Below are 22254 nucleotides of genomic sequence, written 5' to 3'. Positions count from 1 at the left end.
ATCAAGAGATATCTCGCTGACTCGTATTGAATGTTTCCTGCGTAATCTTCCAATTCCAAAATTATCTAGAGAAAAAGCTGAATATATTAATAGACCTTTCTCATTACCTGAAATAAGAGAAGCTATTTTAAATTTAAAGAATGGGAAATCACCTGGCCCAGATGGGTATACAGCAATTTTTTATAAATCGTTAGATCCTTTGATTTCATCTCTTTTGTTGAGGGTCTTTAATAAGATTGGAGAAGATGGTGTAGCCTCTAAAGATTTTCTCCAAGCCTCTATCTGTCCAATCCCAAAGGCAGGGAAGGACCCCCGTTTTCTTTCAAATTATAGACCGATCTCTTTGATAAATGTAGATGCAAAGATTTATTCTAAAATTTTAGCAAAGAGATTAAGTAAAGTAATAATGGATCTGATTCATCCAGATCAATCTGGATTTATTAGTGGCAGAAACGGGGAAGATAATACTCGGAAATTATTAGACCTGATTGCGCAGGTTCATTATACTCGCACTCCTTCAGTGTTTCTCGCTCTAGATGCCGAGAAGGCGTTTGATAGAGTAAGCTGGAATTTTTTGAGTGCGACTCTGGATGCGGTAGGGATTAATGGTTTTTTTAAGTCAAGTACAATGGCTTTATATAGCAATCCTACCGCTAAAGTTACAGGCCCTGCTTTAAATTCTACATTTTTCGATATTGCTAACGGTACTAGACAGGGGTGTCCGCTGGCACCTCTGCTCTATGCGTTATCAATTGAACCTCTGGCGATTCAAATTAGGTCATTACAAGATATTGAAGGGATAAGAATTAAAGAACAATCCTTTAAAATAACATTATACGCTGATGATGTTATACTTACTTTGACAAATCCAGAAGTATCAGTCCCTGCGGCCCTGTCAGTTATCCGAGAATTCAGCTCATATTCGAATTATAAATTGAACTTTATTAAAACCCAGGTGATCTCAGCATATATCTCTTCTGCTCAAAAGACTTTTTTTGTGGACCAATATCATTTAGATTGTTCAAAGGAGTTGGTGGACTATCTTGGAATTAAATTAATGTTTGATCTAAAAAAATTAGTATTCCTGAACTATGAAATTGTATTGAATAATCTTGCCTCATCTATAGAAAAACTGAAATCAATAGAGCTATCATGGCTCGGCAGAATTAATATGGTAAAATCTTATCTAATCCCTAAAATTATATATCTATTTAGGACAATACCTCTTCGAGTCCCGGGTTATATCTTGGATAAATTTTCTAAAATGGCTCTTTCCTTTGTTTGGAAATCGGGTAAATCCAGAATAAGTCAGAAAATAATAAAAAGAAGTTATAGATATCTGGGCTTGGGATTCCCAGATATTAGAATGCTGCATGAAGCTGTAATGTTTACACATGTCCTATTTTGGGACATTAAAAAGGATACAAATTTGGGATGGCTCTATTGTGAACGTAGTCAGGCAAATGAGTATGATCTATTTAATCTTTTTTGGCTTAGCCCCTCTATTTCGAAAAAACTAAATTTTATGAATCCGATTATAACGGACGCAATAAAAACAAGCTATAAGTTTAGATCACTTGAAAGTATAGATGTGGAATTTACAATTCTAACTCCTTTGAAGGTTCTTAAATATTATATTCAGGATATTGAGTTACTAAATTGGATCTCAAATAATATTAATATTCTTGGAGATTTACAAGTGAATGATTCATTCCTTAGTTTTTCCGATTTACAAACTAAATTTAAGCTTCCTGACAAAGAATTATTTTCATATATTAGATTGAAGTATTTTTTGAGTTCTAAGATGGTCCATCCTCCTTCAGAATTAGATCTATTAATTAATAAGCATCAGAAAAAAAAATTAATTTCTTTGATGTCAGCGTATCTGGATACGCAAAAGAACGACATAATACCTGCTTCTGTGGAAAAATGGCAAACTGATTGCGAGATCATACTACCTATTGAGAGTTGGGCTGATTCCTGGACACAAGTCAGGAATGCGGTGCATGCAATTAATATACAAGAGATGTTTTTTAAGTTGCTACATCGCTGGTATTTAGTTCCCTCCCGGCTAAGTAAATTCTCTAATGTAACCTCTAGCCTATGTTGGAGATGTGGCTATGAGGAGGGGACTCAATTCCATATTTGGTGGGCATGTTGTAAACTGGATAGTATTAAGTTAGAAGTTACTAAGCTTCTTTCATTTATCTTTAAATGCAACTTTGCTATCCACTCTTATACCTGGCTTTTTCATTTAGCTCTTCCTCCTTCAACTAGCGCATTTAAATTATTGGCAGTTAACATCTTATTAGCTATTAAAATATGCATTGCTAGAGCTTGGAGGAAAGCTGAATCCCCTACTTGGAAAGAAGTAATGGATCAAACTACCCACCAAGCTAAGATGGAGAAATATTTCTATCTGATGAATCAAAATCTGCTGAGATATAACCAGATATGGTCCCTGTGGTTTAATTATATTATGGATATTCATTCAAACGATTCTGTCTCTATCACATAGATATACTCTTTTGGGTACTAACCTTAATTCCCTTGAAAGACCCCAATGGGTATAGTGTCTTCGGAGTACATTATAGTTACCGATAACTCAACCTCTACCCCTCCCACCGCCAATCTCGCTTGTTTGCGTCTTGCGTGTATGTGTATGAATGTTGGGTAATATTAAGATTTATATACGTCTTAGTACTGTTTAAGGATATTATTGTAGTTTATGTGAAGTGGACCAGAGTAGTTTATTTTTTCCTTAATGGTTTTGTATCAGTAAGAGTTGTAACTCTGGTTTACCAAAGAATTGTTGTGTATATTCTTCATATGCTCTGTATCTTTTTGATATGTGTTTTATATATTTGAAAAATTCTAATAAATTATCTAAAAAAAAAAAAAAAAGAAAAAGTGCAAACTTCCCTAGACAACCCCGCACAACTATAACCTACAGAAAAATGACAAGGTGTACATGTAGTGTGGCCTATGAATATAATAATTACTTTTCCAAGAAACAGTTCCTATAATCCACAAATTGTAAAAAAAACAACTTTCATTTTGTTTTAATGTAATAAGAAAAGGTCACATTTCAAGCCGTTACAACTGGTTTTAACGGAAGATGTTGACTACACATTGAATTACTGCAAAGCATGCTTATTCATCTTGGAGATAGTTGAGAACAAATTATATTTTTATATATATATATATATATATATATATATATATATATATATATATATATATATATATATGTCCTGTTATTTTTTTGTGAGCACTTTATTTAGCACCTGTTCGTCAATATCTTTAATGATATAATTCTCTTTTACATGTCCAAGCCAGTGTAGTTTAGTTCTAACACTGTTTACGTAATTCTGAATGGTTCTCCTGACTACTCTGAAGGAACATAATGCCTGAACATCCTATTGTGGTGATCACAATTTATCCAGGGTATTTTTAACATTACGACATTTATGGTAACATCAAACTTATTTGTCCTAATAAATTCTTTATGCAGAGCTTTTTAAATGATCTTTTAATTTCTATTGATTATGACCTGGGCATTCAAAGTCTAATTATAATATTAACTGACCTATGCCTTTTAGTATACCAGAAAATCATTACCTGAAATTAATCAGAGCTACGGATTTCTTAATTACAAATTGGTTGTTTACTTGCTGTTGATGGGAGCAATCTATTAAAAATAATTTACCCTTATCATATTAAAGAACACTAATCACATTTCTCTAAAACTTTGATTGGAAATGGCACAATGTATCCTTCTTTTCCAATCATAAACACCATTATCTCTAGAATTAATACTTCAGCTATTATTTTCAGTTTGAATTATTAAAGTATAGGGGATTACAAGTAATAACTCTGAGTGGGGAAGAAAATCAATGTTATGATCCATGTTGGGTATTTAGAATAAAAATATCAGATTTAGTTGCTAAATGAAAAGTGAGTATCGATGTGTGGTGAAATCAAGGCTGAATAATCTTTTTGGGGAAAATACACACAAGGTGGAAATAGAAAAACAGCAAATATCCTGGATAGCTGACCTTTACCAGGAAGGCTGACATGTGAAAATACATTTAGATACGAAGACATTTGATGGCTAAAAAAAATTTATTATTATTTTTTTGATAATTTTATTGCTTACTAAAAAGTTCAGTTTAATGAGCATCTTGTTTAATATAAGATCCTTAAAAAGGTAAATATATGAAAATCTGCTGCTAATACAGGTTGGATAGTAAATAATTAATTATCATGTCATTTGGGGGGAACATATAAAAGCACAACTGTAGCAACAAATAAAGACTTGATCCATGACCATACCTGGTCAAATTAGTGCAGCCTAGCACCTATGTGCATGCAACCTATAAAAACTGCTCACCATGCACCATGGTTTGATAACGCCATCAGAATGTTGAAAAAAAAGTTATACGCTTATAATTTGGATGATAAACTTACCTTAACTCCTTAAGGACAAAGCCCGTACATGTAAGTTTATCATAACATTTGTCAAAATAGTTTTCAATGGGTTTAGGGACCACTCATTGTCCTTAAGGGATTAATCAAGAGTACCAAAGCACAATAACTAAGAAAAAATGTATATTCTTGTCTCGTGACATCAACCTTGCACACAAAAGACCGGCCCAGCTATCTTGCTTGCGTACCCCCACAAACCTTTCACAGTCTAAATGTAAAGATTTTGCAGCCTTCTTTTGATAAGAAAGCCTCTATCCAGGATTTTATTGCATGAAGACAGCCAAGGGATGAGCTTTGACATCTTCGGCATGAAATAAATAATCTCAATCAAACAAAGCCTGCAGCCAACTACCTGTGACTTAGATCTTGCCGCCTACACACCCTCTTTCGGTATCCACAGATACAACTGGCCTAGTCATTACAAAAATAGACCAATGTTCTTTGCAATCTGGCATTTTTAAAGACCAATCAAAGGAAGCAATGTTAAAACCCCTTCTAAAAAATACTTTTTTAGACTCAGGCTGCTTGTCGAACTTTAGGCCCGTCTCCAACCTCCCTTTTCTGGGAAAAATAATTGAAAAATGTATAATAATTCAACTTGAGGCCCATCTCTCAAGAAACAACTTCTTTGATACTTTCCAAAGAAAACATCATAATATATTGGAGTATTGCTTGACACTGGTTTGTTACTTACACATCATACAGTATGTGTGACTTTAGATTATCCCACTGTTTGCAACAGCGCTATGGAATCTGCTGCCGGTATATAAATAAATGTAATATACATTTTTCTATGTGATTGCGGCAAGCAATATACAGGGCATACTATTCGTCCTCTTAAAAAATGTATAAGTGAACATTTCTATAACATCGATCAAAATCTGATAAACATCCAGTCACACTTCACTGTAATTCTTGTAAAAAAAAAAAAGGATACTTTTAGCTTCTGTGCTATTGAACATTTGAGGAGAGAGAGATTAGAGGGGAAGACACTACCAAAAATCATTCTCGGCGAGAAGGGTTTTGGATCAACCATCTTAAGATACTTTAACCTATAAGTCTTACTCAGGATTTCAATATAATATGTTTTTTTATGAATTAATATGATATAAAATAAAGCAATTAATTATATTTGGGTGATTTCCAAAATAAATATGAATACAGAATCTGCTGGTGCGATATAAATAAATGTAATGTAATCAGAGGAAGACAAATTCATGCTTTTGTGATATCTCATCTGAATCACTGCAATGCACTATGCCTAGACCTCCCAGAAAAACAACTTCATCGCCTACAGATGGCCCAAATTCAACAGCCAGACTATAAACAAATCAGCCTTGCTTATGCCATATCATACCTAATCTTCGCTCTCTCCATTGGCTTCCTATTAAATAGAGAATCTATTTTAAGCCCTAAAGAACCAGGGCCTCTGTTAACTGAACAGCCAACTCGCCCCTTCAATCTACACATCTATCTTTTCTTTCAGTGCCCAGAGTGCGCTCCAAGCATTCTGTCATGCTGCTCCTATATTCTGGAACTTTCTGTCACATTCGGTCAGAGAGACCTCATCTTTAGGGGAAAACATTTTTTTATTTAACTACATAAAGTTAATATATATGTTTGCACCTGTAAAGCACTTTGAGTCCCGCTGGGGAAAAAACACTATATAAATGCCTGTTGTTGTGGTTGAAGTTAGCCATGTACACTGGCAGGGTTAACCATGTGAGGGAGGTAGTCACGATTAAGGGTAAGGCTAAGCCCTGATATCTTAAAACTGTATGGGAATGGGAGGGGAACAGAGCACTCCTGTGCCACTCCTGTGCCCAAGACTCAGAACATGTTGACCCCAGAGAGTTTCCATGTATGTCTAAGACAAATCAAAATATTTTCAGTAAATAGACCTCCTCTACTATAAACATACAGTTAAAAGAATACAATAGGTAAATTTGGAACTTATACTTCATAGCACATTGAAAAAATTGTATTTTGTGTTCATATTCTTGGTAAATGGTGAAGAAACACAAAAAATATGAAATGTGTTTTATTGCTGTTTTAATGACTAAATAAAGATATCCACGACCTATTTTGAACAGCCTATTCGTGTTCTGCATAAGCAAATGTATTTCAAAATATTTCAGCTCTCAACACACAAAATGTGAACAGTGATAGACTGAACTAATCATACTGAGTTTGTAGTGTTTAGTGTATAAAAGAAGGTTTGTTTGAATGTTTTCACATGGTAAAAAACACCATGAAAGAAGAGAGCTTGTCTCGCATCCTTATGTTATTTTCTCCTAATGTTTACTTTTAAGTAATGTATATTTGTCTGGGCATGTGATTTTGCAAACCTCTGCAAACAATGTTCAGTTACTACAAATCTGTCAAAAACATTTTTTGCATTTAGTTACCCAAAAAAAATGGCAATTTTTTCTGCAGTATGTGTAGATTAAACAATAAACTGTAAAATGATTAGCCGTCAGTTAAAGATTAACTCAACTCATTAGAGTATGCCTTGTGTGCTACACCTGACGTACGTATATTATATATAATATACTTGTAAGTGCTTCAAATATATGATAGCTATACCATCAGTGGTGTAATTATGTTTAGGTCCGACCTAGCCCCCCACAGTTTTGTACCTAGTTGGACTAGGCCAGGATACATCACTGGGTATCATCTCTTACTTTTTCTGTTCAACCCCTATGCTGTGGAATGGAAAGGGCTAAATATAATAATAAACACATGTTAAAGCTTTTGTGCCAGGACTGTTTTTGTTTAATTTATGTACCCTTCCTGCCAATGGCAGTGTGGTGTTTGTGTTTAGCTGTAATTTTCTTCTTTCTCATTTAGTGTACCGACACAAATTATATTTTTTTAGGACAAAAGGGATTTCTTTAAATATATTACATTTAATATTTTGATCATATCATCTACTTTACTATAAAAATATATTCAAATTTGATGACATTTTGAAGAGAAACCACCTTTTCTGACTTTTATTTGAAAAATATTAAATTCATCTACAAAAGTTAATGTAAAACACTGTTAAATAGATTTGTTGAGTTTAGAAATACTCAATGTATTTATACTTTTTGCAAATAAAAGGGCAGTACAACTAGCATATTTTTCAGACCTGTTCATCCTATGCCCATGCCTAATTTAGGACATCTTTGAAGCTGGCCAATTGAACTTACCTTATCAAACCATATATTTTTGAAAACTAGACACCCCAGGGTATTTCAGATGTTGGTACTTTAAACATTTTTTGTGGGGGTTTTTTCACAAACATATGGTATGAATTTACAGTTCCTGGCATATGTCACTGCCAGACAATGCTCCAATATATGATCAGCAGCATCTCCTGAGTACAGTGATGCCACCAATGCATAGGTGTGTCGGGTTGTTTGAGGGCTAAAAGGCCACATTTGGGAGGTGCACATTTTTCAATTTTGTCATCTTGCACCCATGTCCTGTTTGGGACTTTGAAGCCGGCCAATTCAGTTTACCCCCATCAAACCATATATTTTTGAAAACTAAGCACCCCAGGGTATTTTAAATGGTACTATTTAACACTTTCCATGCACTAATTCCACCACTAGCCTATGTCAAAGGTTGTAGTTGTATTTTTGTGTGTTTTAACTTCAGGTATGAACTTACAGTTCGCATTTACCCCAATCAAACCATATATTTTTGAAAGCTAGAGGCCCCTTTGGGTATTTCGAATGGTTGCATTTTTCCTATGCGGTTCTGATGTATAGTACCACATGTTGCTAGATCAAAGCAACAGTAGCCTGAAAAAAGGGACACATGTGTAGTTACCTCGCTCTTGCAGAGCTTATAACCATTCGCTCCATACCTGGAGCACTTGGAATATACCCTGTAGGTGCCAGGAGTGTGGACAGTAAAAATCCCTGTGAAAAAAGTAATTTTATCTTACCTTTAATGCCAGTCATTTAACAGGCCCAAGTTCCCATCTTCAGATTTAAAAAAGCAAAATATGAAATATTCAGGGTAATCTGAGTGCTGAAATCTCAGTTATTATATGTTCATCACGGTTCTGGAAGAATACTGGTATTCTCCATATGAGTCATATGTTGTTGACCTTAGGTCCTTACAGCTACCACCGGTTACAAATGGTTAAAAATAATGTATAGACTGTCTATGTGCGAGTTTCCATATAGCAAAACAGGAACCTATGATGTAAGACAGAACTCATGATTTAACCTGTATATGTGCTTGTACGCAATAAAATCAGAGATCTTATTATACATACACTCCTGTCTGTGTGTCTGATTTCTCTCGAGCTGCTCGAGAAAGGTATCTATAAGATTTGGAACCCCAAGGTATAGAAGTACTCGGAAATTGTCCGACATGGTGCAAAACTTTTAGAGTTACCAGATTAGGTAACTCTTCAATGAGAGAACTCATTTAGTTGATAAAATAACACATTTGCAGTAATGGAATCAATCTGTTTTTCATATATTTACTTTACTTCTTCTCCTCGTCAACAACATCAAGCCGCGACAAAACAATATGGGAGGAGGAAGGAGATACTAGACAAGACAGCAGTCCAGGAGTGCACTTGTGTGAGTCTAAAAACAAGCAAAGTGCCAGGGCTGAGTCATCACCCCAAGTCTGGGCCTGCAAGAGAGTCATGTATAAAATTTGAAGTGTTTAGAAAACTTGTGCATTCAGATTTGTACAAATTTAAACGAAATTTGCCAATTTCTTCAGACGAATCACTGAAAAAGAGGAAGGACCCCCAACAAAACAAATGAAAATGAAGCAAAGAGCTATCAATTTTAATTTGAATTTTGTTGTCTTTTTCCACTCTCACTTACGCTCTCTCACATTCTCACTCACTCGTTCTCACACTCAAAAAAAATGTTGGTTTTGACTATATGAGAAAATAATTTTAGAAAGTCCTGTTAACTGTATAGATGAAAAACAAATTTCTAAGGTTATTCTAAGGTTATTTGGAGTTACATGATTAAACACAGAGATTTATGAGAAACTGATGTTTATTCTTGCAATAATTTTTATAACGGTAAAAACTCCAAAGCATAGTGTCCTTATGTTCTGAACATTGGTCTTTAAATGTTGAAGTTAAAGATGAAACAAGAACAAGGAAATGCAAGATAAGAAGCAGAACTGTGGAGAAAGGAGACAGGGACACAGAAGTGGTCAGCGGATAAGGTAGGAACTGAGAGGTTAACGTGGTCAGGAATCAAGCCAAGGTCGGTAACAGGCAGCAGGCAGAGAATGGTCAAACAATCCGGGTCAGGAGCTGAGAGGTTAATGTGGTCAGGAATCAAGCCAAGGTCGGTAACAGGCAGCAGGCAGAGAATGGTCAAACAATCCGGGTCAGGAGCTGAGAGGTTAACGTGGTCAGGAATCAAGCCAAGGTCGGTAACAGGCAGCAGGCAGAGAATGGTCAAACAATCCGGGTCAGGAGCTGAGAGGTTAACGTGGTCAGGAATCAAGCCAAGGTCAGTAACAGGAATCAACATGAAGAAACAGATATACGCCAGGTAAGTACTACAGCTAGTTGTAAAAACAACTGAGCACTGAACCGGCATCAGTGCTCTGGTTTTAAACCTGCCGCCCTTCCAGATCCCGCCCCCAACCCTGATGACGTCCAATGGACGTTGCTTCTCCTCCAGAGGGGTAAGAGTTCGGCAGGGGGGCGTGTCTTGTGACACCGTAGGTGTCTATCACTGTGCGGCGGTTCATTCTTGTGAACCGCTGCGTATGAGGACGCTGTGTGGCTGGATCGTCCCGGGAGGGGTAAGTACCGAGTACCCGCCACTCGGGGGTACTCGGGAGATGCACTCCACACTGGAGCGCGACGCCACGAGCACCCGGGCGACGCGTCCCGGACAGGGCTGTGACGCCGCGGGTACTCGGGCGACGCACTCCGCACGGGAGCGCGACGCGGTGAGTCCCCCCGGACCGTACTCCGGCCGGGATCATGACAGTGTGAGAGAGAGTGAGTGAGAATGAGAGAGCGCGTGAGTGAGAGTGGAAAGAAACAAGAAAATTCAAACCATCTTCTTGTTCTTCTTTCTTCTATCTTATGTATGCATCTATACTGTACTACTACATCAGATTACAACTTTACAGAGTTGTACAAACGTTTATCACAACTTTACTTTTTAATGTTAACGTGACCTACCTGATTAAAAAAACTACCACAGAATTATTAAATAAATGGTTTCAGCTTGATTTAGTTGGCTGATTCTTTGTTCTTAGCTGCCACTGACCCTGTGGCATCACAGCAGGCAGAAAAATGCAAGAGCCTAGTAGAGACCATAGGTTAAATCCATAAAATCAGATCAAGAAAACATGATAGATCAAAAAGATTTCATCTTTAACTTCAACATTTAAAGATCAATGTTAAGAACATAAGCACACTGCTTTTTAGAGTTTTTACTTTTACCTCTATAAAAACTTTAAAAGATTATTTTAAGAATAAACATCAGTGTCTCATAAATCTCTGTGTTTAATCATGTATCTCCAAATAACCTAGGAAATTGGCTTTTCATCTTTACAGCTTACAGCACTTTCCAAAACCATTTTATCATATAGTCAAAACCAACACATTTGTTCTTATTCACTAAGAAGTTAGTACTTTGGTCAAATTAAAGGTTAACTCAACTGAGATCACATGCTAACACTCACAACAAAAACACTCACTCTGGAGTAATTCTTGGTAAAGGCCTTTAGGTGAGCTGCCCTCTACAGATGTGAAGCAGATGGTGTGCATATATAGCATGTGACCCAAAGTATGTGGACAACCTTCCTAATTATTTTCGATGTTTTAGCCACACCAAACAACAGGTTAAATCAAACACATGCCATCTCCATAGATAAAAAGGAGCAGTAGAATCAGTAGTACTGAATAGCTCAGTTACTTTAAATGTGGCATTGTCATAGGATGGTAACTCTGCCACAGGTTAGTTCGTGAGATGTTTGCCTCCTCTATAAGTGCTATTATTGTGAAGTGGAACCAACTAGGAGTAAGAAAATCTCAAAATGGTAGCCCACACACACAAACAGAGCAGGCCTGTTGAGTGCTGAACCATCTATAAAAAGGTCTCAGCTACACAGAAGGCATTCCTCTATCCTCAAACATAATAGAATAACTAATTTGGTGGGTGAAACATGTACAGGCCTGGAATGGCAGTGTAATACTCACCTGTCTAAGCCCCCATGACTCACTGGTCTTGGAACTGACCCTCTCCACGACAGACCATCGGAGGTAGCGGGTGCTGGCGTCAGCCCCGTTACATCGCTACTGATGCAGCCACTCAACAGGTCGTGCCTCAATTTGAGAGGGAGCACACAGTCACGTGATCTCACATCTACTTCATGCACGAAAGCGGGGCATGCGTTGGTGACCCTAGATGCTCCCATGTGACCCTAATCGCCTAATTTTTGGCCCTGATATATTAGCATGTGACCTTCAGTATCCAACTGCCCTTGGTTGGTACAACATTCTAATATTGTTTCTGCCCTGTTTGGGTTGATCTCATGTTGTGACCTCTTGTTATGCCACTTGGAACACTTACCAAAACTACTAGCATGTTAGAAGGTACACGGACTGACCACACAGGAGTAAATGGGTACAACAACGGAGAAAATCAGAAGCAAAAGAAAGGAGCCAGGCCAAACTCAAGTCACAGGACGGGGAGCCAAATCCAGGGCGAGGTACCAAAGGGAAGAGCTGAGGCAGAGTCAAAACAAGGAACCAGGTAAGTATATAACACCTGGCTTGTCTTGACTCTGCTTGCTGTTCCTGATTTGGATTGTTGTAAGTGTCTTTCTTGTTCTGACCCGGGTACGATGACCTCGGCTATTCAGTGGAAGATTTTGGCCCTAGATTTTGGAAGATCTCTAGGTCCTTGTGCGTTTGTCTTAAACAACTCCCTACAAAGATACACTCAGACCGCACCCTTCTACTGCACTTATGGTTTTTACCCCACCTCGTTTCCATCTGGAACTTCTGATTCAGGGATTTTTGTGCTCGATGATCACATCGGTCACATTGAGTCTGTATAGCAGTTTAAATCAAGGCTTCTATAATGCAGTAGGTTAACTCAGACTGCAGGAGACTGTCCACCCATGCCCATACAACTGGGTATAGCACGGATTGGAATTCAGCTGCTATCCTAAACTTTCTAGCGCATTCATTTGACACAGGAAAAACATATAGGACTATCAATGTTTACCATTCTGCTATCTCAGCTTCTCATTCCTTCATTGATTCTGTTCCTATCATATGATAACAAAAAACCTGTGACACTTTAACTTGGGAAGTCAATAAACTTTACTTTACCTCACTGCATTAGCAAAATCATTGAATTATAAATACTGTATATATTATATGCTGATGATTTATGCAAATAACTATGCCACTTGGCAATTTATTTAAATTCATTATGCATTTAAAATATCCATATGATTCTGTGAAGTTTAAAGTTTAATCTACTTCCTACATGGGTCACAGTCATCAAGGGTGGACTTGTAGTGATTGGGGATATTTAAATTAAAGGCTTATTCCAGTTTGTAAATATGGGTAAGTGTTACTTTTGTTGTCATGTTGCATGTTTAATATAATAATTGGTACTAGTGCCTAATTTTTGTCTATAAAAAACAAGATCTGCTGGGAATTTGAATCAAGCATGTTATTGATTGAAGGTTACATGCTTGACTGAAAGAATGAGTGCATGTAACTGGACCTGAAGGGTATTGAACTCCAGTCATGTTCAAAACCTAAAGGGATTAACATTATTGTATTATCAATAAATGGGGTAGACACTTCCCTGAAAACTAAAACAATGAGTGTTGCCATTGAGTCATTTTGCAATGTTCTGAGCATTTTGCATTTATAGTCCAAAATATCTTATAGGTGAAATAATCCAACACTTTTTTAAGGCGTTTCCAGTAAGGGATATTCTGGGGGTAATTATTATGCTATTAACTACATTCAATAACTCTACCTAAATCTATTTTTCTGGTCAATCCTCAGTTGCTTTAGTTGGTAAATTAAATTTGTTGAGCATCAATCTCACTTATGCATTGCCTCTGCGCTCTTATTTTGCATTCTTGATTTATGTCCTCACTTTATATTTTTTAACAGCATTGACTTTCGTTGCTTTCTCCATGGCTAAATCTTAGTTGACCTTGCTATCTAACCCCAGTCATCCTGTTTTCCAAATTTAATGGCTTCCTTTCTTTACCTTGGTTTATTCAAAAAATTGCTCAATCTGTACTATAAACTCATTATTTTTGTCAGATATTGCAATGTTTCTAATTGACAGCTGCAATCCTTGCATTATCAGTGGATGTTGGGTGTGTAGTTTTTTTATATAAATATTATACTTTGCTAAATTGTACAATATCCTTTTCTTGTCTAGGAAGTGCTATTTTTAAATGTCTTAAAGGACGGGTCCCCTCCCCAAAATTTCTTAAAGGACGATTCTCCATCCAAATTATATTTTTAACTCCTCCTATGGCTGCCTCAACTGAAACCAAGATGTCCCAAATATGGGACGTGGGCACAGACTGACCAGATGTCTAAATGGCAAAAAAATACACACCTCACAAAGGTGGCCTTTTACCTCCCCAAATAAACCCATGCATGTGGGGTATCACTGCGTTCAGGAGATGCTGAACACATATTGGGGTGTTGTTTGGCAGTGACATATACCAGGAGCGGTAAATTCATACCTGAAGTACAACCTGTGTGAAAAAAAATACAACATTTTTTACTATCATAAAGTTTGACAACGGCTGGTGGTAGAATTAGTGCATGGAAAGGGTTAAAATATATGGTTGATGGGGTAAATTGCATTGGCCGGCTTCAAAGAAATGTATCCATCCTTGCAAGTTATATGTTTTCACTACTAGGTTATTATATAATATATATATTCACCATAATATTTTTTTTAAATGTCTTAAAGGACGAGTCCCCAACCTATGGCGGTCTCAACTGAAACCAAGAAGAGTAAGCAGATAGAATGCCTTATTCGCATGCTCAGTAGCACCCTTTGAAGTCAGTGGGAGCTCATCTGCTATTGAAATTAGCGGGCATATCAGCAGGCAATCATATATGCTAGCTAAACATCAGTGTTCATACAGCATATGAAGTAGCCAGTATGACTGGCTACCTCTACTCTCATTAATTCTGATACTGCATGCAGTAAAATGTATTAGACCAAGGCAAAATGGACTCCAATATGCATTTAACATAAAATTGAGCTAGAGTGCTCCTTTAACATACAAGCCAAATGTTAGGTAAAGTAACATAGAGAAAGTGTCACATTCTTTCACTTTTAAAAATAGAGAAAAAAGTGCAACAGCAAGTAAGCTTCATTTACACCCTTTTTATTCACTTATTATGATACTTTGCATGACTACCCAGACATGTTGTTGAGAACTCAATCTAGTAGAGTCCATGTGGCAAAGGTTCAAACTACATTAACACAGAAAAAAAGAACTGTGATTTCACTGTTAATTCAGAATCAGTGACCCTCCGTGCTGGCTGGTTGATCAGCTTGCTTTGTCAATATTGTTTTCCTATATAAGATGTTTCATGTGGTATATTTCTGATTATATGGAAAAGATAGGCAGATTGATATACCAGAAAAAAGTTTTAATTCAATTTGAAAAAAAACCCAGAACCTGTACTTTTGTCTTGTTCCCTAAACACTAAGTAGCCAGATGGATTATAGAGGTTATTTGACAACACTTACTTGAGACAACTCAAATGGCAACTCATTTCCCTAAAAAAGTTAAGCAGCTGCCAAGTTGGATTCAACTGCTGTTGAGCTGGTCATTGAGTCTTGTCACATGAGTTGGTATTAAAGTCTTCCAAGTCCATCAGCCAAGACGAGTTGATGGTCATATCTTTTAGCCATATTGAATTTGTCATCTTGGGTCAACTTGCCTCAACCTTTTTTGTGAGTAGCAATTTAAAAAGACATGTTGAGTTGACAGTCAAGTTTCCTTTAGTGGATAGACAAGTTGCTCAGTTTCATCCAACTCAGTAAAGTTGTGCTGAAGGAGAAGACTCACCTGACACTTTGTACAACTTTCTCATTTGTCAATAGTACAACCTGTGGCTGACTGCTTACAATAAAAGCATGTTCTGCATCATATTTATGGCAGAGAGACATTTCTTTAAAAATATGAAACTTCAATCATAGAATATTTTTCCACAATGAATGTGCCCCATTCAATTAAATTCATAGTTAAAATAGTTATTTACATTTATTACCAAATCAATCCTATAGACAAGACAAAATACATTTAGAAAGTTATGGCCAGATGCCACTTAACAAGCATCTATATTTAATTTCAATAAAAAAATAAATATAAACATGTGTTCAGTGATGTTCACTGTGGATTAAATATTTATGGTCACTGGTTTCAGAAATCTTAGCATCTTCAATGCTGATGCCTTTTACCCATTATTACACGCAGTCACTTGACACACTTAATAGCCAGTGGCCCATGACAGAAATTGATTGTACAATCACAAAAGCAAGAATCAATTTGAAAAAACTATTTGTGACATATGTGGTTTAGAAGTAGACATAATTGTGGGATTGTATATATATATATATATATTTGTATATATATATATATATATATATATATATATATATATATATATATATATATATATATATATATATATACTACATTATGTATTGAGGAATAACAATGACAATAATAACAGGGTTCGGATTAAATGTCTTAGAAGGCTCAACAATATTGCCACTGTTGTGAATGATTTCTGTAAATATGTTTTGCCAGGGATCCTAAAGATACAGCTGCTTACTGTGGACAGAGCTTTGTTGTGACATCAAAAGTGGTTGCCAGCTATGGTTTTCCCCACTGGATGAGCGATTTATATCATATTTATGCTTCTTTAGGAAATAAAAAAAAAAAGTTTCCTTTAAACAAACATTTACAGACTATTAGCATATAAAAGATGATTAACGTTAGCATATATATAATGGTAAGGCACGATAAGGAACTTACTTATTTTAAGGTTGGACCCCAGTAATTACTAGATTTATGCATTCAGATTGGTACAAATTGCAATTTAAAAAAATATGCGGATTTTGTCAATTTGTATCAATCTCAATTAGGCGGGACCCTCCAATCGGGGAGAGGACGTCGCTGAGAGCTTAGCCATTTTGCCCTAAGAAAACCTCATGTGAACTTGTGCCAAAATGGTGGAGCTTACGGTGACATGCTCCCCCCCCGATTTGAGGATTGGGGCAGAGAACATCACCAGAAGATCCACCACTTTGCCCTAAGAAAACCTTATATAAACTTCCCCCAAAATAGGGGAGAGGATGTCACCAGAAGCTCCACTATTTTGGAGGAAGCTTGCCGGGAGGTTATGTCTGTAGAGATGCAGACGAAGAAAGAAGGGAGACGGAATAAGAGAGAAAAGAGAAGATAGAAGAGAGGAGTATGATAGTAAATGCAGGCAATGGATAACAAATTTCAAATTAGGATTTCAACCTCACACCTGCTGTAGTGTATGCCAACATCTAAATATATTTTGGATATGAAAGAAAAAAAATGGAAATATATAATTTAGTATTGTAATAGTAAAGTAACTTGTGCTATTAATCATCGCACTCACATATACTTCGTGAAAAATAGCTTCTCAGTATCAACAGTGTTGGTCGTCTTTACTAACAAATACAGCATTCCACATCCATGATGTATTCTAGCAAATAATAAAAACTAAAATGATCACAAAAAAAATCAAATAAATAAAAGATATTCGAATATAAAGCAACACAAAGGTAACACACAACATGTTTTGTCCTATTAAGGCTTCGATCTGTTGTGCGGCCGCTGATGATGGTCTGCCGCATGTTGGACACCCCTGCCTTAGACAAATAAAATTAAATTCTTAGCGCAGAGATACATTTTCTTATTTTAAATATACTTTGTTAATCTCTGGATATATATATATTTATATAACTTTCCAATAAAAATTATTACCACTGCAAAACTAATTTATGTATTTATATATAGTATGTGTGCGTGTCTACATTCAAAGACAGCTAGAAACCTATATTACTTTCTTTATTTAATAGTATGCAATTAAAGAATTAGTTGAATATAAGTTAGTAGCCTGCATTTGTATTAAACAATTCTAAAACTCACAAACGATGAAATAAATAAGCAGTAATAAGCAATAGCAAAGATCACATCGCTGTTTTCATTTTTCTGACAATTCAAATATTTCTAGAGTATATTATTTTTAATTTTTCCAATGAACAGAAAAACATAGATTCATTTGCTACTGAATATATGTCTTCATTTTGACCTTTCATATGATTTTATTTTTCATTTGGGGCTTGTTATTAAAATATTAAACATAATAACTGTACTGAAATAACGCATTTACTGTATATCTCAAGTTGAAATAGACTTAACTTGGTGAAGTATGTAATTTAAAAAAAAAATCTTAAGTTTCTCATTTAAATGATTACTTTCTCTCATAGTAAGCAGCTTAAGCTTTTTCATTTATGAAGCTAAAACATTTGGCTTCAGGAAACAAGCATCAAGATAACTTGTCATACAATCCATTGTTTTTAATCATCTTCTGCTGATAATCTAAATGATGATTAGTCTTGTCTCTGCGTTTTCTTTACTCTCCTAATACGCATTTAGATTAATCCTTTCTGCATATTCTGATTTATTCTTCATTTTTTTTTTTAAAACAAGTCATGATTAAAACTCTTCTTTTTTTCCAAATTATAAATGGTCTCAGCATGCCATTCTAAATTTACCACATACTCAGCATTAAAGAGGTCATCTCAAAGCTCAAAGACTCAAATATTTATAGGCAATGTTTATTAATTCCAGATATGTACTATAAATGTACATTAGAAGGTTTGTGAAATTAAAAAGAGAATAAGAGTATTTAAAATATTAAGAGATAAAAGCATAGAAAGTGCACTATATGTTATGAGAAAATACAAAACCATAATATATTTAATCCTAGTTTATCAGGAAGATCTTAAAAGTCCATTTAAATATTTAATCAAGTCCTCAAAATCTGCTTCATTCCATCTTTATAATTATGTATAGTGGTTAAAATGCAGACATCAATATTCCATGTTTCCGTTTGTAGCAAAGACCTTCCATAATCATGAGTCTAGAATATCATTCTGATTACTGATACCTTTTTCATTATCAATAACAACATCCTCTCTTGATCCATAGAAGAAAAAAAAGAATAATGAAAATAGATATACCATAAAAAATAAATGTATTGTCTTCAGTGGTGAATGAGATATAGTCACCTTTTATCTCAATGGACCAATTAGCCAAATACTTCATCCAGTGCATTTCCCTATTACTTCTACTACTACCTTTTATTTATTAAGCGCCAACAAATTACTCAGCTCTGTACAATGTAAATGGGGCAGTTAACACACATAGCACCTATACATCAATACATACAGACACATACAGAATACATTACTTTGGTTGTTTTATAATTCCTCCTCTTCCATTATACTGTTGTTCACGATTTCCATTGTTAGTTCTTATTCCTGAGTTATCTTTTGTTAACTGTAATATTTCCATTTACTTGTGATGGACCCCTCATAATTCTGAATTGCACACTAATGATCTTTGAACTATAACTTGTGAGCAGGGCCCTTTTTACCTAATGTATTGGATTGTCTTGTCTGTCCATTTTGTAATACCCTTTAAAATTACTTTCTGTAAGATCACAATATAAATAAAACAATTATAACTAGTCTTGATGCCTGTCTCCATGTTTGTGGTCTACCTGATCTTACTCTCTGACTCTCTGCAGCCATATAAACCCTAAGGAGTGTAGTTTACTGAGGTGAAGACCTGGGCAACATTCACCTAAGCACTTGCACGTATCAGTTCTGTGGTCCTAGTCCTAGAATTTGATAGCTACTTGAAGGATATTTGATCCATTTAGTCTGCTATTTTTGTACCCATTCTAATACCACATACCTTACAGGGGTAACTTCTCTTATGTTCTAATGTTATGCCCATCCAAGGTGTGGTTAAAGTCACTTGCTGTGTCTTTCTGTTTATCTGCAGATTTGGATGAATATTATTTAATAGGAACCTCACAAGTTATAAAATTACCATTCTGCAACGGCTTAAGATGTGCTTCTTATAACTTAGCAATCCTTGGAGGAACTCCAGATCTATTACTCCTAGTACATGTTTTTATTGTCCAAAACTGAGATATACTGAGCCAAAATTCTAATTATTTTGCTCCTATTGGCTGATCTTCAAATCTCCCCCCTCCCCCCTCCATGCCCTCCGTACATCAAATGGAACAATTTGTTTCTGTTATTATTATTACTTTTTTATTATATTTTAAATTATTTGAATGTATTGCTTTCCCCCTTAAACTAATGTAAGTACTGCTAGCACTCAAAATGCATCATTCAAAAAATGCATACCCCTTTAAAACATTTAAAATCCAACAATTTACTATTCACAATATGCCATCTGTCTGTAAACCATGTGTAAAGAAATGCTTTAAGGTTCTTTGCTAACGTCAATGCTAATTTGGCATGTTGAAACATTAATCACCCCCTAAGGCCAATATAATTGTAGCTGTATGTTAATTACCTAACAATTAACAACAGAAATTTCCAAGGGGCAATCAATAAATTAGCCTGTGATTTTCCCACTGACTTTAAACGTACACTGTCAATCTAAGTGCATTTAAAGCTCAACACCATGGCTCATCAATGACATTTCTTTATATGAAATAAGATTTCATTTGCAGTCTAACTAATTAGACTCAATTTTAATGTGTTGCAAACCCAGCACACTCAAAGAAAATCTCTGCCATAGGCATTTTTTTAGTATTTAAAATTCCATTTTACTATAAATTAGACAGCTACCTAGCAGGACCGCTAGCTAATCAAGATTTTATCGCTAATGAATTAAAGGGGTTTAATAAGTAGCTTAATTAAGTTAAATTAATTACATTATCCTAACAAGAGGCAACTACTGTCTGCAAGCAATGTTCAGAACAACAATATGCAACTATGCTACAAGCTTTCATTTTAATATCCTTTTGGTACAACATTTAAATGATGTATGTTTTTACATCTCAGAGATTGACACTTTTTAATAAAATCAAGGTTCATTGTAGCAGATCGGGTATTTATTTTTGCTTAAAGCCTTCTAAAGAAACTCACTAAATCAAGCATTCACATAATGTTTCTATGCATTTTCAAGGACCAGTGCTGATGAGTCTTTTATCTACAGGTAGTACTTATATTGGTCAATGTAATTTAACTATGCATCTTCTTCCATAGCAAAATTCATGAGTTGAAATGTCTCAACTGAGAATCACCTGCAATAAGGTCCTGACTCGTGACGACGGGGCAGCCTTGGCACTTTTGCGTACAGAGGCTGCTTGATGCTGATGGTTGGATACGTGCGGCCACGCTGTTTTTATGCTCACATAGTGTGTAGTCAGGCATATCCAGCTGTATACTACACATAGTGTGTAGTCAGGCATATCCCAATCTGCAGGAGCAGCAGAGCAGAGGTGTGTGGCACTGTCAGCAGCCCACTGGGCATTTGCCTGGTGGCCAGTCCAGGCCTGTCTGCAATTATGTTTTTAATGAATAAAGCCCCAAGATTATATTCTGTTGTACTGGTGGGTTGGCGGTCTGTTGTCAAATAGATTAATCAGTTCATGGTATGAGCGCCAAACTGAGTAGAAAATGCCAGTCAATTAGGATTAGTAACTGGCAGAGAAGTGTTAAGTGTAAATTGTTTGAACATTAATAGCATGTATGTTTTGTATCGGTTCATACTTTGTAATATGTTGATTCTTTGAGAGCAAACAAATAATAATAATAATAATAATATACCTATTAATTCCTATGTTTCCACCTATAGGTATTTATGCAAATTATTGTACTTTTCTGCAGAAGATTCTCAAGGTTTATATGGCTGCATCTTAAAAATAAAGTCAGAAAATAAGGTCAGATAGACCACAAATATGTAGACAACCATAAAACATAAGACTTGTTATTATTCTTATCTTTTATTTATATAGTGCCAACAATCCCCCCTCCCATGTACCTTTATTGCCTCTTATCTGACAGATTATATCATTCAGCATGTGGTCATGCATTGGATACACATGGCTGCACGCTGTAAAAGTGTAAGCGGGTAGCATGCAGCTGTATGTCTCCAGCAGGCGGCCATATGTTTTTACTTGTGGCCACTAGCTTTAATGTCCCAGTGCCGACATTTTCAGATATTTTCTGATAACCACTATAGAAATTTACACTGCAATACACTCATCTTAAAATGTACATCCTCTCTAAACTGCACCATTTTTCCCAATTAATTAAATAAAAATAAATGCATTTGGGTATGATATGACTGTTTATTTCAAAATAAGGGCATTTTGCATTACTGAAAATAATTGAGCCGCATTCCATTTATATTCAGGTTGATGAAGATTAAAAAAAAACAAATATTTGTTATTGCAAAACACCAAAATATATTGTGACAATAAAAGAAAAACATTTATACGACAAGGCTTTTCTTGTAAGTAGCCTACAATGGAATTAACGTTGTTAATAAGAGAAACTGAAATGGTTAAACATTTCCACAGAAACTGTTCTGTTATCATGCCAAAACTTTAAGCAGGACAATCCCAGCAGAGAACCCTTGTAAATCTATAAAACATAGCAC

The sequence above is a fragment of the Sceloporus occidentalis genome, unplaced genomic scaffold, assembly GCF_023333645.1.
Source record: "Sceloporus occidentalis isolate IW3139 unplaced genomic scaffold, rSceOcc1.0.p SCAF_11, whole genome shotgun sequence".
NCBI lineage: Eukaryota > Metazoa > Chordata > Lepidosauria > Squamata > Phrynosomatidae > Sceloporus > Sceloporus occidentalis.
The sequence above is the reverse complement of the archived record's forward strand: the minus strand, read 5'-3'. Positions refer to the sequence as shown.